Here is a 14,965-nt window from a genome sequence, read left to right as displayed (position 1 = left end):
CAGTACCTTCTAAGAAGTTAATTTTTGTTGTCTTCAGGGAACTCGTTCACACTTTTTATTATACAGCTGAAAAAAGGTGTGAACCTAATTTAATGCTGTCTTCAAACATTGTAAAAAAAAAAATTGTCTCAATATCTGCCCCATATATTCCAGAAAGCACATTTCATTATATGTGTCTGTGTGTAAAACTAGGAGGGGAGACCCGAATAATCTCCAAATCAGAAAGAAATTTGGTGACGGGAGCTTTCTAGATTACAAGCAGTCTTCCACTTACAACTATTCATTTAGTGACTTTTCTAAGTTACAATGGCACTGAAAAAAGTGAGTTAAGTTATGCCCGTTTTTTTATACTTACACTTATGACCATTATAGCATCACGTGATCTAAATTCAGGCGCTTGGCAACTGATTTTGCGACCTCCTGATAAACCCTATCAATAGGGATGCCAGATTCAATTAATGACCAGTTGCTTTGACCATCTTACTCAATTAAATTCTCTATTACCGTGTTGGCAAACCTATGGCACTCATGCTGGAAGGGGCATGCAGTGCCATTTCCCCTGGCACACGAGAGGTAGCCCGGAAGCAGGGGTGGAATTCTACCTGGTCGGACCGGTTCTATAGAACCGGTTGTCATGATTCTGCCTTGTTCGGAGAACCGGCAAATTGCGCCACTGGCTGGCCCCTCCCTTCCCCTCCCAACCGACTCACTCCTTAGCCGGCAAACTTGCCGGCTAAGTTGCTATTTTTCCTTTTTTCCCCACCCGACCATCAGCTGTTCTGCTGTGCCGGGAGATTTAGATGAGCTAGAAAGCAGGAAATCTTGGGATTTCTTGATTTTTAACTAATCTAAAAGCAGAACTGAACCTTCCTTAGGATTGAAGCTTCTATTTTTCAGTATTTTTCAGACTCAGGTAGCAGATTGCAGATAGATAGATCACTGAGTGAATCTGTGATTCTGTGAGCAACTCAATCTGCCTGACTGCTTTGCCTGATTTTGGGTAAAGGTTGCTCTTTTTTAAATACAAAATTAAATATTTACATAAATATTTACAATATTTACATACAAGCCATACCCAGCCAGTCACATGATCACTAAGCCACGCCCAGACAGCAAGCCATGCCTATCCAGTCACATGACCACTAAGCCATGCCCACAAATTAGGCCATGCCCACAGAACCGGTTGTTAAGAAATTTGAATCCCACCCCTGCTGGAAGTGCCCCACTGCGCATACACACGGGAGCCACCACCCGACAGCTGATTGTCGGATATCTAGTGCGCATGCACAGGGGACAGAGGGGGGCTATGCAGGAGACGTGTGCGCATGTGCATGGATGCGCTGTGCATGAGGGGATCGTTGTGCACGAGGGGGAAAAGTGTGTGCATGTGCAGACGTGCAGCGCATGAGGAGGGAGTCATGCATGCATGTGCAAAGGTGCACGTGCACAAGGGGGGAATTGCACAAGCATGCGCAGATGCATGGCGTGCGAGGGGGGAATTGTGTGAGCATGCGCAAAGACACACGGTTTATGAGGGGGGAATTGCGCAGGCATACACAGATGCATGGCGTGTGAGGGGGTCACACGAGCATGTGCAGGGGGCATGGGGGGGAGGCCAGCATGTATTGCCTTCTAGGTCCTGGCACACAAGCGTGTGCAAGCGAGCGCACGCATAATTATCAGTACGGGAGCCGAAAAAGGTTAGCCACCACTGGTCTATCATATCACATTCTAGATCTATTCATCCTGATTACTTTTTGTTCCCACCTCTTCCTCTCTTTTGCAACCAATGATATAACTTGTTCCAAGTACCATAGTATTCTGTTTCCTCCTTGTTTTTCAATTCTAAAGTTAGTCTATCTAGTTCTGCACAAGCCAGTATTTTCCTTATTATCTCTCCTTCTGATGCTGTATTAACATTCTTTCATTGCTGCACCTAAACCATTCTCGCCGTTGTCAGTATATGTAATATTAAATATGTTTGTGTCATGCCCCTGTTGGAATCTGATTCTGAGGGGGAGGTTGAGCAGCTGACAGGGAGTGGGAGTGTGGCTCTGGTGGCTGTGGAGGAAACTGGGGAAGGGCACACTCCGGCTGGGCATTCAAAGGAAGATCGAGGACAAACCCCTCTTCATCCTAGGGCACGCAGGGAGGAATGGAGAAGGGAGCAAACTGGCTTACAGGAGAGAAAAGGGTCCTGATCCCTTTCATTGGTTGCAGCTGGGAGAACAGGGTTTAGAAAGGGTGTTTGCGCACAGCAACTTGCTGGAAGCAAAGCGTGAATTATCTTTGTTTGTCAAGTCTTATCTGGGTTATGGTGTCCTCCCAACTATGTGTGTTTCGTTATCTTCTGAAGTCTTCAATTCCTTATCCTGCCTTATCTCGTTAATCGCTGCAGTGTGGTTTGTGTTGGTTTTTATTTATAATTTAGATGTACTTTGGGTTCGGACTGAATTTCTTCCCTTTAAAAACTGTTCTTGGGAGTGTTTTTCTCCGGCCGATGATAACTGGACGTTGGGGGCCAAGTTGGAGGAATTCAAGGGACTTTACCTACTTTTGTGACTTCGTTGCTTTTGTGTCATGCCCCCTTGGGTCATCACAGTTGAGCCTTTACTGTAGCTCTGTTATTATTCCTAATAGGAATCATTCTTATCATTGTATATGTTCTCCCACCGTTTGCCCTAACCATTTCTGACTCTGTCGCCAATATTTCCTTGCATGGTTACACGTCCACCACATGTGATAGTATGTTCCCGATACAACCTTGCATTTCCAACATTTCGGTGATAGATTTCTGAGCATTTTGGCCAGTCCTGCTGAAGGGAGATGCCACCTATAAAATAGTGGGCTCGATTGCGGTCACAAGTCGAGGACTACCTGCAGCAGGGAACAATTGTGCAATCCTCGGTGCCTCTATTTCAAAATAAGCAATTCCCTGCCCTAAAAAAAGGGATATGAAGTTAAGGGCCTAACAGCAGCATCTACCTCTGAAGCTGAGGCTGCCACTTGTAAAGAACCCACATCAAATGTTCTTGCCGTGCTAAAATATGCTTTGCGATTTCTGACATGTTTTCTTACCCTAAAAAAAAAAGAGGCTTTCACTTTTTCTGTGTTCTTTTAAGAGATTTGCTTTCATCTTTCTCTGGTGTTGGTTTTTGGGGGGTAGGGGTTGCTGACTTTATAGCTGGAAGCAAGCATTGATGCTGTTGGTTGAGATGGTTTTTGGGTGGGTTTTTTTTTAATGCTTACGCTTTGCAAGTTGAAAAAAGACACAGGAAAAGTTTCTTCTGTCTTGGACAAGAAGCGACGGATGGAAAGTAATCAAGGAGAGAAGAAACCTGGAACTAAGAAGGAATTTCCTGACAGTGGGAATAATTAATCGGTGGAATAACTTCAGAAGTTCTGAATAAAAACACTGGAAGTTTTTTAAGAAGAGATTTGTCTGAAATGGTACAGGGTCTCCTGCCTGAGCAGGGGGTGGTGGACTAGAAGTCCTCCAAGGACCCTTCCAACTTTGTTTATTCTGTTCTGTTCTGTTCTATTCTAGTCTAGCCTATATTCTGTTCTGTTCTGTTCTATTGTTCTATTCTATATTTCTATTCTATTCTGTATTTCTATTCTGTTTTTTGTATTCTATTCTATATTCTGTTCTGTTCTATTGTTCTATTCTATTCTGTATTTCTATTCTGTATATCTATTCTATTCTATATTTCGTTTTGTTCTATTGTTCTATTCTATTCTGTATTTCTATTCTAATTCTATTTTATTCTATTCTAAATTCTGTTCTATTGTTCTATTCTGTATTTCTATTCTGTATTTCTATTCTATTCTATTTCTATTCCATTCTATATTCTGTTCTGTTCTGTTCTGTTCTTCTATTCTATTCTATTCTATTCTATTCTATTCTATTCTATTCTATTCTATTCTAATTCTATTCTATTCTGTTCAATATTCTGTTCTGTTCTATTCTCCTTTGCATTGCATTGCATTCTATTCTATTCCATTTCTTCTATTACTATTATTTCCATTTCTATTTTGTTCTTAGGTGGAGATATCACTGAAGCAGCAAGCTGGGGACAAATCATTCTCAGGAAAGTCAGTTTTTGTGCTTTCTAAAAGTGGATAAATGGGAAGCCTGGCCGGCTGCAGAGAAGCAAATAAACAACGAGTTATGGGAGTTTATTTTAGTAGATTTTTACCCTGCCTTTGTTACTTTATCAGTAATTTAAGGTAGCGAATTTGCTTAATATTCTTTCCTCTTCCCCCTTTCCCACACAACAACCACCCTGAGAGGAGGGCTGACCCAGTTACCCAGCTGAGTTTCATGCCTAAGGCAGGACTAGAACTCACCATCTCCCTGTTTCCAGGCTGGTGCCTTCACCATTAAACTAAACCAGTCCTTTGAAGTAGGCATTACCTTTTCATTCATCCACTCTGTGCAGTTCACAAACTTCCTTGGGTGGCCTCCATTTTTGTGCAGGTCTGTGCAACTATGAAATCCCTCCTCTGTGCTCCCATTCCCTCCAAGGTCACCAAAGGACTTTCCGGGCTATTTGGAGAGTGAAATTTAGGTCACTGGTGATAATATTCTTAGTCTTCTGTCACCAGAACGGTTAGCATTCATAGGTTCTTGTTCTATATTAACATTTTCCAAATCCTGAATTCTGATTGGTCCGCACGGACCACAACCTGATTGGCCGACTAAACGGCCGGGATTGGTGCACTAAGAATCTACCACGATTGGCCAAGCCGATCGTGGGAGATTCAAAGCGATGTCATTTCATCTAGGTGCTTTTCCTTCCTTCCTTCCTTCCTTCCTTCCTTCCTTCCTTCCTTCCTTCCTTCCTTCCTTCCCTCCCTCATCCCTTTTTCTGCTGGTGCAGTGGTTAGAATGTAATATTGCAGGCTAATTCTGCCTACTGCTGGCAGTTCGATCCTAACCGGCTCAAGGTTGACTCAATCTTCCCTCTTTCTGAGATTGGTAAAATGTGGGCCCAGATTGTTGTGGGGCAAGAGGCTGACTCTGTAAACCGCTGAGTGGGCTGGAAAGCACTGTGAAGCGGTATATAAGTCTAAGTGCTAGTGCTATTCTCATAACAGAGATCGAGCTACAAACCCAGCCTCAAAGCTGTAGTGGGAACATATGTGTGTGTGTGTGTGTGTGTGTGTGTGTGCAGCGCGCTTCGGTTTACTATTAGAGTTCCAAAAAGAGATAGAAATCTCCCCTTCAGTTGCGAAACGGAGTGACTCATCGCTCAATTAAATTAAAAACTTATGTAATCTATTAACGTTATTTTAAAAAAAGCAAAAGTTAGTCCCTGAAGCGAATTGTGCAAGCTATGGTTTTTCACCGTGACCCTTCTCTGTGGAAGCCAAAGTTGGACTTGAAGGGAGAGAAAGGCAGCTTTGAATTTTGGTGTTGAGAAGATGCCTGAGAAGACGGTGGAGAGTCACGAAACATGAAAGCCATGAAAAAGTAATGGAGCATTGAACCAATGAAAGAGTGCAGAGAAGAGCAACAGAGATGGTTAGGAGACTGGAGGATAAAACATCGAAAGAACGGGTGCAGGAACTGGGCCTGGCTAGTCTGATGAAAGGAAGGACCAGGGGAGACAGGAGAGCAGTCTTCCAATATCTCAGGGGCTGCCCCAAAAGAAGAGGGAGTCAAGCTGTTCTCCAAAGCACCCAAGGACAGGACAAGAATCAACGGGTGGAAACTAATCAGGGAGAGAAGCAACTTAGAACTAAGGAGAAATTTCCTGACAGTTAGAACAATTAATCAGTGGAACAACTGGCCTCCAGAAGTTGTGGAAGCTCCAACATTAGACGTTTTTAAAAAGATGTTGGATAATCCTTTGTCTGAAGTGGTGTAGGGTTTCCTGCCTAAGCAGGGGGTTGGACTAGAAGACCTCCAGGGTCCCTTCCAACTCTGCTATTCTATTCTATTCTATTCTTATTCTATTCTATTATTCTGTTCTATTCTATTATTCTATTCTATTCTATTCTATTCTATTCTTATTCTTATGCTATTCTATTCTTATGCTATTCTATTCTTATTCTATTTTGTTCTTATTCTATTCTGTTCTTATTCTATTCAATTTTTATTCTATTCTATTCTTATTCTATTCTGTTTCTATTCTATTCTATTCCATTCCATTCCATTCTGTATTCTATTCTATTATTCTATTTTATTCTATTCCTATTGTCTACTCTATTCCTATTCTATTCTATATATTCTGTTCTATTCTATTCTGTATTTCTATTCTATTCTATTCTATTCTATTCTATTGTATTTTCTATTCTATTCTATTTTATTATTCTACTATTGTATTCCTATTGTATTCCATTCTATTCATTCCATTATTCTATTCTATTTTATTATTCTATTTTATTCTATTCCTATTGTCTATTCTATTCCTATTCTATTCCTATTCCTATTCTATTCCATTCCATTCCATTCCATTCTGTATTCTATTCTATTATTCTATTTTATTCTATTCCTATTGTCTATTCTATTCCTATTGTCTATTCTATTCCTATTCTATTCTATTCCTATTCTATTCTATTCTATTCTATATTCTATTCTGTTCTATTCTATTCTGTATTTCTATTCTATTCTATTATACTATTGTATTCCTATTGTATTCCATTCTGTATTCTATTCTATTTTATTATTCTATTTTATTCTATTCCTATTGTCTATTCTATTCTATTCTATACTATACTATTCTTTTTTTAAAAAAAATAATTGTCAATTGCTTACAAGATAATAGGTACAAGTAAAAAGATAATTGTATTCTATTCTGTATTCTATTTTCTATTCTATTCTATTCTATTCTATTCTATTCTATTCTATTCTATTCTATTCTATTCTATTCTATTCTATTCTATTCTATTCTCTCCTATATTCTATTCTATTTTCTATTCTAAATTCTATTCTATTCTAAATTCCTATTCTATTCTATTCTGTTCTGTTCCGTTCCGTTCCATTCCGTTCCATTCTATCAACCCAGAGATGTCACTCAAGGCACAAATGACCAAATGATCGAATTAGCCTCCTTTATGGACACATGATGTTTTCAGGGAATTGCGTGGCTGGTGTCTAAACTGAGTCAGAGACGCTGACAAGAACTTGTGGTTTTATTTAGAATTAGGATTAGAATTCTTTTTTGGCCAAGTGTGATTGAACACACACAAAGGATTTGACTCCAGCGCCGAAGCTCTCTGTGTACATACAAGCCATATGTGACAAATCATGATCGTTACAACCATAAGAAAGACATTTGTCACAAATCATAAGATACAACCGTCTCAGTGGTGGTCATAGGCTACTCAATAAGCAATCGACCCAAATCCAACTAGGATACTAAGTAAAGCAATTAATACAAATCATAAGATACAAGCCACGAAGTTATAGTCACAAGACGAGAAGGATAATAGTACTACTGCTCTACTAGGCAGTTTTGACATTGTGGGAATTAGTTGTTTGGCAAAGTCAGACGCAGGTAGTCCAAGAGTTGGAAGGGACCTTGTAGGTCATCTAGTCCAACCCCAAAGCGATGGCATGGTGGGGGAAATCAATATGTCCGTTTGTTTTGGCATGCAATGCTCTATAGCGGCCAATAGTACAAATAAATAAATACATAGTACAAAAAAAAAGGTACAAATGACAGACTCCATTATTCTTCTGTAGAATTGTATCAGCAGGTGCTAAATAAATACAGTATATAAATAAATAGATAAGAGAGGCAAACAGGAGCCTCATGAGGTAAATCATGGAGAGCCCCCTCGGCACATGAGGGGAAAAAGGCGGGAAAATAGGTACCACCCCCTTTACACTCAGCAACCAATCACAGCTCAGATTCCCTCATGCAGCGGCCATGCAGCAGCCTCTTTAATCAATTAGCTACACCTGCACAGTCTTTACTCGTTGTCTAGTCCTTCACTACTCCGTCTTTTAAATTTTAAATATCTAAACAGAGATTAAGACCCAGCTGTGTTGCGGGTGGTTCATGATCCAGATGTTTTGTGGGAGATTTTTTTAAAGAAGAAAACATCACCTAACTAATGTCTCCCTTAACAACAGAAATGTTGGGCTTCATTGTGGTCGTCACTCGAAGACTATCTGTATAGTTATAGGCACATGGTCATCGGCAGGCGAAGGGTCCTCCCCTCAGATGACTGCAAAGCATATAAATCCATCGTGTCATCACTTGTCGACAGCTACTTGTCTGAAATGGTATATAATAGGGTCTCCTGCCTGAGCAGGGGGCTGGACTAGATGGCCTCCGAAGTACCATCCAGCTCTATTCTGATCGATCGATGGACTAAAAACGTTGGCAGCTCTCTGGAGAAGGCTCCGATGTTGTATAAAGTAGAAGGAAGGAGAAAAAAAAGAAGACGACACAATGGATTTATATTCTTTGCAAAAAAATATATACCGGTAGTCCTCAACGTATGGCAAAAATGGAGCCAAACTTCCTGTTGCTCAGCGAGACTTTTGTTAAGGGAGTTTTGCGACCTTCCTTGCCACAGTTGTTAAGTGAATCACTGCAGTTCCTACATTAGTCACCCAGTCTTGTCACGAAAAGGTCACAAAAGGGGATCAGATGACCTCAGGACACAGCAACGGTCATAACTATGAACCAATTGCCAAGTATCTGAATTTTGATCACAGGATTATTATACGGGGAAGATCGTAACTGTGAAAAACGGTCATAAGGCATGAACGGTCACTAAATGAACTGTTGTAAGTTGAGGACTGCCCAAAATCCCAACAGCACTGGGAAAAAGTGAATGATGACCGTTTTTCACCCTTATAACCATTGTAGCATCTCTGTGGTGACAGGATCAAAATTCGGATGCTTGACAACTGGTTCATATTTATGACGGTTGCAGTGCCTCGGGGTCATGTGATTCGCCCCTCCTTTTTGACCTTCTGACAAGCAAAGTCAACAACCGTGTTACTAACTTAACAACTACAGTGATTAATTTAACAACCGTGGCAAGAAAGGGTGTAAAATGGGGGAAAACTCCCATGTCTCACATAGAAAAAAAGAAATTTTTGGCTCAATTGTGGTTGTAATTCAAGGACTACCTATCAATCTTTCCTTTCCCTGCCATTCACTTAGAACTGAAGAAGCTTCTTAAATGAGAAGTGAAACATTTTCAAGGGGAAAAACAAAAAACGAAAAAAAGTCCAGTTGCCTCTGGACATTTTTGGGATAAGACGTCAGGAGGGAATTCTTGGCTGAGGGGGTCTTATTGACTAATGCAGCTTCTTCTGTCACTTCTAAAGCAGAGTTCCTCTGAAATTGAGAGATTTTCCTCCATGGCAAAAGAAAAAGAAATTCAGAAAGAAAGAGAGAGAGAGAGAGAGAGAGAGAGAGAGAGAGAGAGAGAGAAAGAAAGAAAGAAAGAAAGAAAGAAAGAAAGAAAGAAAGAAAGAAAGAAAGAAAGAAAGAAAGAAAGAAAGAAAGAAAGAAAGAAATCCATTCCAATTCCTCCACCCACAAATATGCCAGAGAAATCAGTGGGAGATCTTGGCAAAAAGTAATCGCTCCTCAGCTAAATAGAAAAAGAAGATGAGGGAGAATGGCATTTTCTAATTTAAAATGGAAGGTGGAGGAGGAAAGGAAGGGAGACAGGCAGCTTGGCCCAGATGTGCCTTTCCCCCCCACCAGTGTTTGGGCATTGAAGCCCAGAACATCTGGGAGTATTTGTGTTAGGTATTTGTGGGAGAGGAAGGGAGGGAGGGGAGAGAAAGAAAGAAGGAAGAAGAAAGAAAAAAGAAAGAAAGAAAGAAAGAAAGAAAGAAAGAAAGAAAGAAAGAAAGAAAGAAAGAAAGAAAGAAAGAAAGAAAGAAAGAAGAAGAGAGAGAGCGGAGGTAGGGAGAAAGGAGGGAAGGAAGGAAGGGAAGGAAGGAGAGAGAAAAGGGGAAGGAAGGAAGGAGAAAGAAAGAAAGGGGAAGGGAAAAAGGAGAGTGGGAGGAAGAAAAAGGACAGGAAGGGAGGAGGAAGAGAGGGAGGAAGAAAGAAAGGGAGAAGGAAAAAAGGAAGGAAGAAAAAGGAGAGGGAGGGAGGGATGGATGGATAAAGAAAGGAAGGGGAAGGAAGGAAAGAAGGAAGGAAGGAGGGGAAAAGATGTTTAAAATAGCTACCGAGACATTTTGCAGAAAAGAAGGAGGGAAAACACTTTGAAGTATCCCACAGTTAATACCTGGATGGGAGACCACCAGAAGATCCCAAGGAAGAGGCCTACAAGAGGCTCCTTCGTCCATGTTTTTAATGCACCCTGCTAGATTGTCCTGGAGGGGCTGAGCTAGAATAGGAATGGTGAATAAGACAGTGCTACTATACGTCCTGCACAGACCAATCAACCTTCTACGGCGACTCGGTGTGTTGTGCGAACACAAACCAGCAATTCTGCCTGCAGGACCTGGGACAGCCTTCTCTTCTGCTACGTTTTGCGCCTGAGCAAAGGAGCCCGTCGAAAGCTGTGCCTCGGAGCCTCCATAACGCCTACAAATGTTCTCCTGCTGGATGAAAACAGATCAAATGCCAAAAGCCGCAGTTGGCAAAATTGCACCAACACGCAGATACTTTACCAGCGGGAATGTTCCAAAGGGGGAGGTTTGCAAACATGGCCTCCCCTGAGGTGGTATCTTAAACCTGGAGCTCCTTTCCTCCAGTTTCATGAGTGGGGTGGGGTCACCTCGCTAGGTGTTCATACACCATGCAGAAAACTCCTCTCCAGCATCCAGATAAGCAGGGATTAAGCCCCAGACAATCAAACAATCAAGCAGAAAACCATACCTCAATTAAGGAACTAAAAGGTAAAGTTTCCCCTCTAGTCGTTTCTGGCTCTAGGGGGCACCAGTGCTCATCTCCGTCACAAAGCCGAAGAAGAGCCCGCACTGTCCGAAGACGTCTCCGTGGTCACGTGGCCGGCTGGACAAAACGCCAAAGGCGCACGAAACGCCGTTACCTTCCCACCAAAGGGATCCCTATTTTTCTACTTGCATTTTTTTACGTGCTTTCGAACTGCTAGGTTGGCAGAAGCTGCGACAAGGAACGGGAGCTCACTCTGTGACGTGGTGCGAGGGATTCGAACCGCCGACCTTTCTGATTGACAAGCTCAGCGTCTTAGCCCCTGAGCCACCGCCTCCCTAATTAAGGAACTACCAAGGAGAAAATACCACCCTCCAATTAAGAGGGCATACTACTGTATATAATAGACATCATACCTCACTCTTTTCTAGCATTGATTATGTTACCTTGTGGGGTCATGAAACATCCGCCAGCAAACAATCAAGTGCAAGGACCCCACAGCCTTGCTCTCCCCTGCAAACTCCACTTCCTTCTAGCACTGATGATATTACCCAGTTCGGTAACACAACATCTGCAAGAAAATGATAAGAAGAACTCTTCCCGCAATTCTTCTTCTTTCAAACCCTTCTCTACCTTCAGGATCCTGACTTCTGCCTACCTCTTACCTTACTCCATAAAAATCGTGCCAAGTATTCCCGCCCCGGTTGAAAAAAAGACTTGTGATGCACCGGCGGCATTGCCGTTGTATAATGACTTTCACTCGTGTGCTTAGCAAGTTGGAGTTTATTTCAGCCCTGTCTCTATAGCAGCATAATATCCGTGGGAGATGGGAAAAGCCAGTGCAGGAATGGCAAAAGTACAGAACCACAGAGTTGGAGGTCTTCTCATCCAGCCCCTTCCTCAGGCAGGAGAACCAATAGCCGTCCAGGTGAATGGCTGTCCAGTCTCTTCTTGAAAACCTCCAGTGAGGAAGCACCCAGAAACTTCTGGTGGCAGGCTGTTCCACCGGTTTAATTGTTCTCACTGTCAAGAAATGATCCCTTAGTTCTAGGTTGCTTTTCTCCTTGATGAGTCTCCATCCGTTGCTTCTTGTCCTGTCTTCAGGGGGTTTGTAGAGTAGGTGGGTGCCCCCCTCCTCTCTGTGATAGCCCCTCCAAAGTTGGAAGACAGTTACCATGCCGCCCCTACTTTGTCTTTTCCTTAAACTACGAGACACACCCAATTCCTGCAACAAAGCTGGGTGCAAGGGTGCGAATGGGGGGGGGGGGTTTCCTGTGTGGGACCCTTGTCAAATTCATTACTTTATTAGCTGGAAGATGACCTGCCCTGTCCCCCCCCCGCCCCCCAAGAGTCCCCCGCCAGGAGATGGAAATTCAGGAGAGGCTCAGACTCAATCCAAGCAAGAGGGAGGAGCCGGTGGATTCCTCAGCCCACCAATGCCAAGATTAGATGGGTCACTGATGTTAGCCAAAGTTGGTTAGTTGCTGCCACCAGGCAGAGGAGCGACGGTAGCTTGGAGGACTTTTGACCAGCTCTGCATCACTTTTGCCTTGAACAGGGGCCACTCGGGGCGATTGCTTGCACCCTTGGTGTTCCTGGATTAGATTACTGCAATTCACTCTCCACGGGGCTGCCCTTGAAGACTTATACACAGCACCATCAATCAAGTGGGAATATCACTATCTATCTTTCTTTCCATAATATCGATCCTCCATCCATTTCTCTTTCTTTCTTTCTTTCTTTCTTTCTTTCTTTCTTTCTTTCTTTCTTTCTTTCTTTCTTTCTTCTTTCCTTTCTTCTTTCTTTCTTTCTACAATCTACTCCTTTGTCTCTCTCATCTATTCATCTACCTGTCCATCCATCCATCCATTCATTGTCCTATCTATCCATCCATCGTCCCATCCATCCATCCATCCATCCATCCATCTACCGTCCTATCTACCTACCTACCTACCTATCCATCTATCTACTGCCCTATCTATCTATCTATCTATCTATCTATCTATCTACCTACCTACCTACCTACCTGTTTCTATCTCTATCTACTGACCTACCTATCCATCCATCCATCCATCCATCGTCCTATCTACCTACCCACCCACCTATCCATCTATCTATTGTTCTATTTATCTATTATCTGTCTATCTATCTATCTATCTATCTATCTATCTATCTATCTATCTATCTATTTCTATCTCTATCTACTGACCTACTGACCTACCTATCCATCCATCCATCCACCGTCCTATCTACCTACCCACCTACCTATCCATCTATCTACTGTTCTATCTATATCTATCTATCTACCTACCTACCTAATCTATCTGTTTCTATCTCTATCTACTGACCTATCTATCCATCCATTCATCCATCCATCCACCGTCCTATCTACCTACCCACCTACCTACTCACCTACCTATACATCTATCTATCTATCTATCTATCTATCTATCTATCTATCTATCTATCTATCCATCGTCCTATCTATCCATCCATCCACTGTCCTATCTACCTACCTATCCATCTATCTACTGCTCTATCTATCTATCTATCTATCTGTTTCTATCTCTATCTGCTGACCTACCGACCGACCGACCTATCCATCCATCCAATCCATCCATCTACCGTCCTATCTACCTACCTACCTATTCATCTATCTACTGATCTATCTATCTATCTATCCATCGTCCTATCTATCCATCCATCCACTGTCCTATCTACCTACCTATCCATCTATCTACTGCTCTATCTATCTATCTATCTATCTATCTATCTATCTATCCATCCATCCATCCATCCATCCATCTATCCATCCATCCACTGTCCTATCTACCTACCTATCCATCTATCTACTGCTCTATCTATCTATCTATCTATCTATCTATCTATCTATCCATCCATCCATCGTCCTATCTATCCATCCATCCACTGTCCTATCTACCTACCTATCCATCTATCTATCTATCTATCTATCTATCCATCCATCCATCCATCCATCGTCCTATCTATCCATCCATCCACTGTCCTATCTACCTACCTATCCATCTATCTACTGCTCTATCTATCTATCTATCTATCTATCGATCGATCCATCCATCCATCCATCCATCGTCCTATCTATCCATCCATCCATCCACTGTCCTATCTACCTACCTATCCATCTATCTACTGCTCTATCTATCTATCTATCTATCTATCCATCCATCCATCCATCCATCGTCCTATCTATCCATCCATCCACTGTCCTATCTACCTACCTATCCATCTATCTACTGATCTATCTATCTATCTATCTATCTATCTATCCATCCATCCATCGTCCTATCTATCCATCCATCCACTGTCCTATCTACCTACCTATCCATCTATCTACTGCTCTATCTATCTATCTATCTATCTATCTATCTATCTATTTCTATCTCTATCTGCTGACCTACCGACCGACCTACCTATCCATCCATCCAATCCATCCATCTACCGTCCTATCTACCTACCTACCTATTCATCTATCTATCTATCTATCTATCTATCTATCTATCTATCTATCTATCTATCCATCCATCTACTGTCCTACCTACCTACCGACCTTCTATCTCTACCTACCGACCTATCTATCCATCTATATACCATCCTACCCATCCATCCATTTACCATCCTATCTACCTACCTACCTACCTACCCATCTATCTACTTTCCTGTCTGTCTGTCTGTCTATCTATCTATCTATCTATCTATCTATCTATCTATCTATCATCTATCTATCTATCTATCTATCTATCTATCTATCTATCTATCTATCTATCTATCTATCTGTTTCTATCCCTACCTACTGACCTACCTTTCCATCTATATACCATCCTATCCATCCATCCATTTACCATCCTCTCTACCTACCTCTCTACCTACCTATCTACCTACCTATCTATCTATCTGCTTCTATCTCTATCTACCTACCGTCCTACAGATCCATCTATATACCGTCCTATCTATCCATCCACCCACGTATCTACCTACCTACCACCCTAGCATCTGTCTCGATAATCTGTCTATCTGTCTGTCTCTTTCTATGATCTCCCAGTTCTGTATTTATCTGTCTACTCTCTACTCTATCCTCTTATCTGTGCCTGTCTGTCCAT

At 41.9% G+C, this 14,965-nt stretch overlaps 1 pseudogene; it reads left to right on the top strand.

Annotated features, from left to right (window-relative positions):
• The first annotated feature begins 12,789 nt into the window (after positions 1-12,789).
• LOC148125370 (uncharacterized) lies at positions 12,790-14,662 on the top strand (annotated as a pseudogene).
• The last annotated feature ends 303 nt before the right edge of the window (positions 14,663-14,965 follow it).

The sequence above is a fragment of the Pseudonaja textilis genome, chromosome 6, assembly GCF_049901715.1.
Source record: "Pseudonaja textilis isolate UNSWEBS1 chromosome 6, rPseTex1.2, whole genome shotgun sequence".
NCBI classification, from domain to species: domain Eukaryota; kingdom Metazoa; phylum Chordata; class Lepidosauria; order Squamata; family Elapidae; genus Pseudonaja; species Pseudonaja textilis.
Note: the sequence above shows the minus strand (reverse complement) of the source record. Positions and strands in the feature narration are given on the sequence as shown.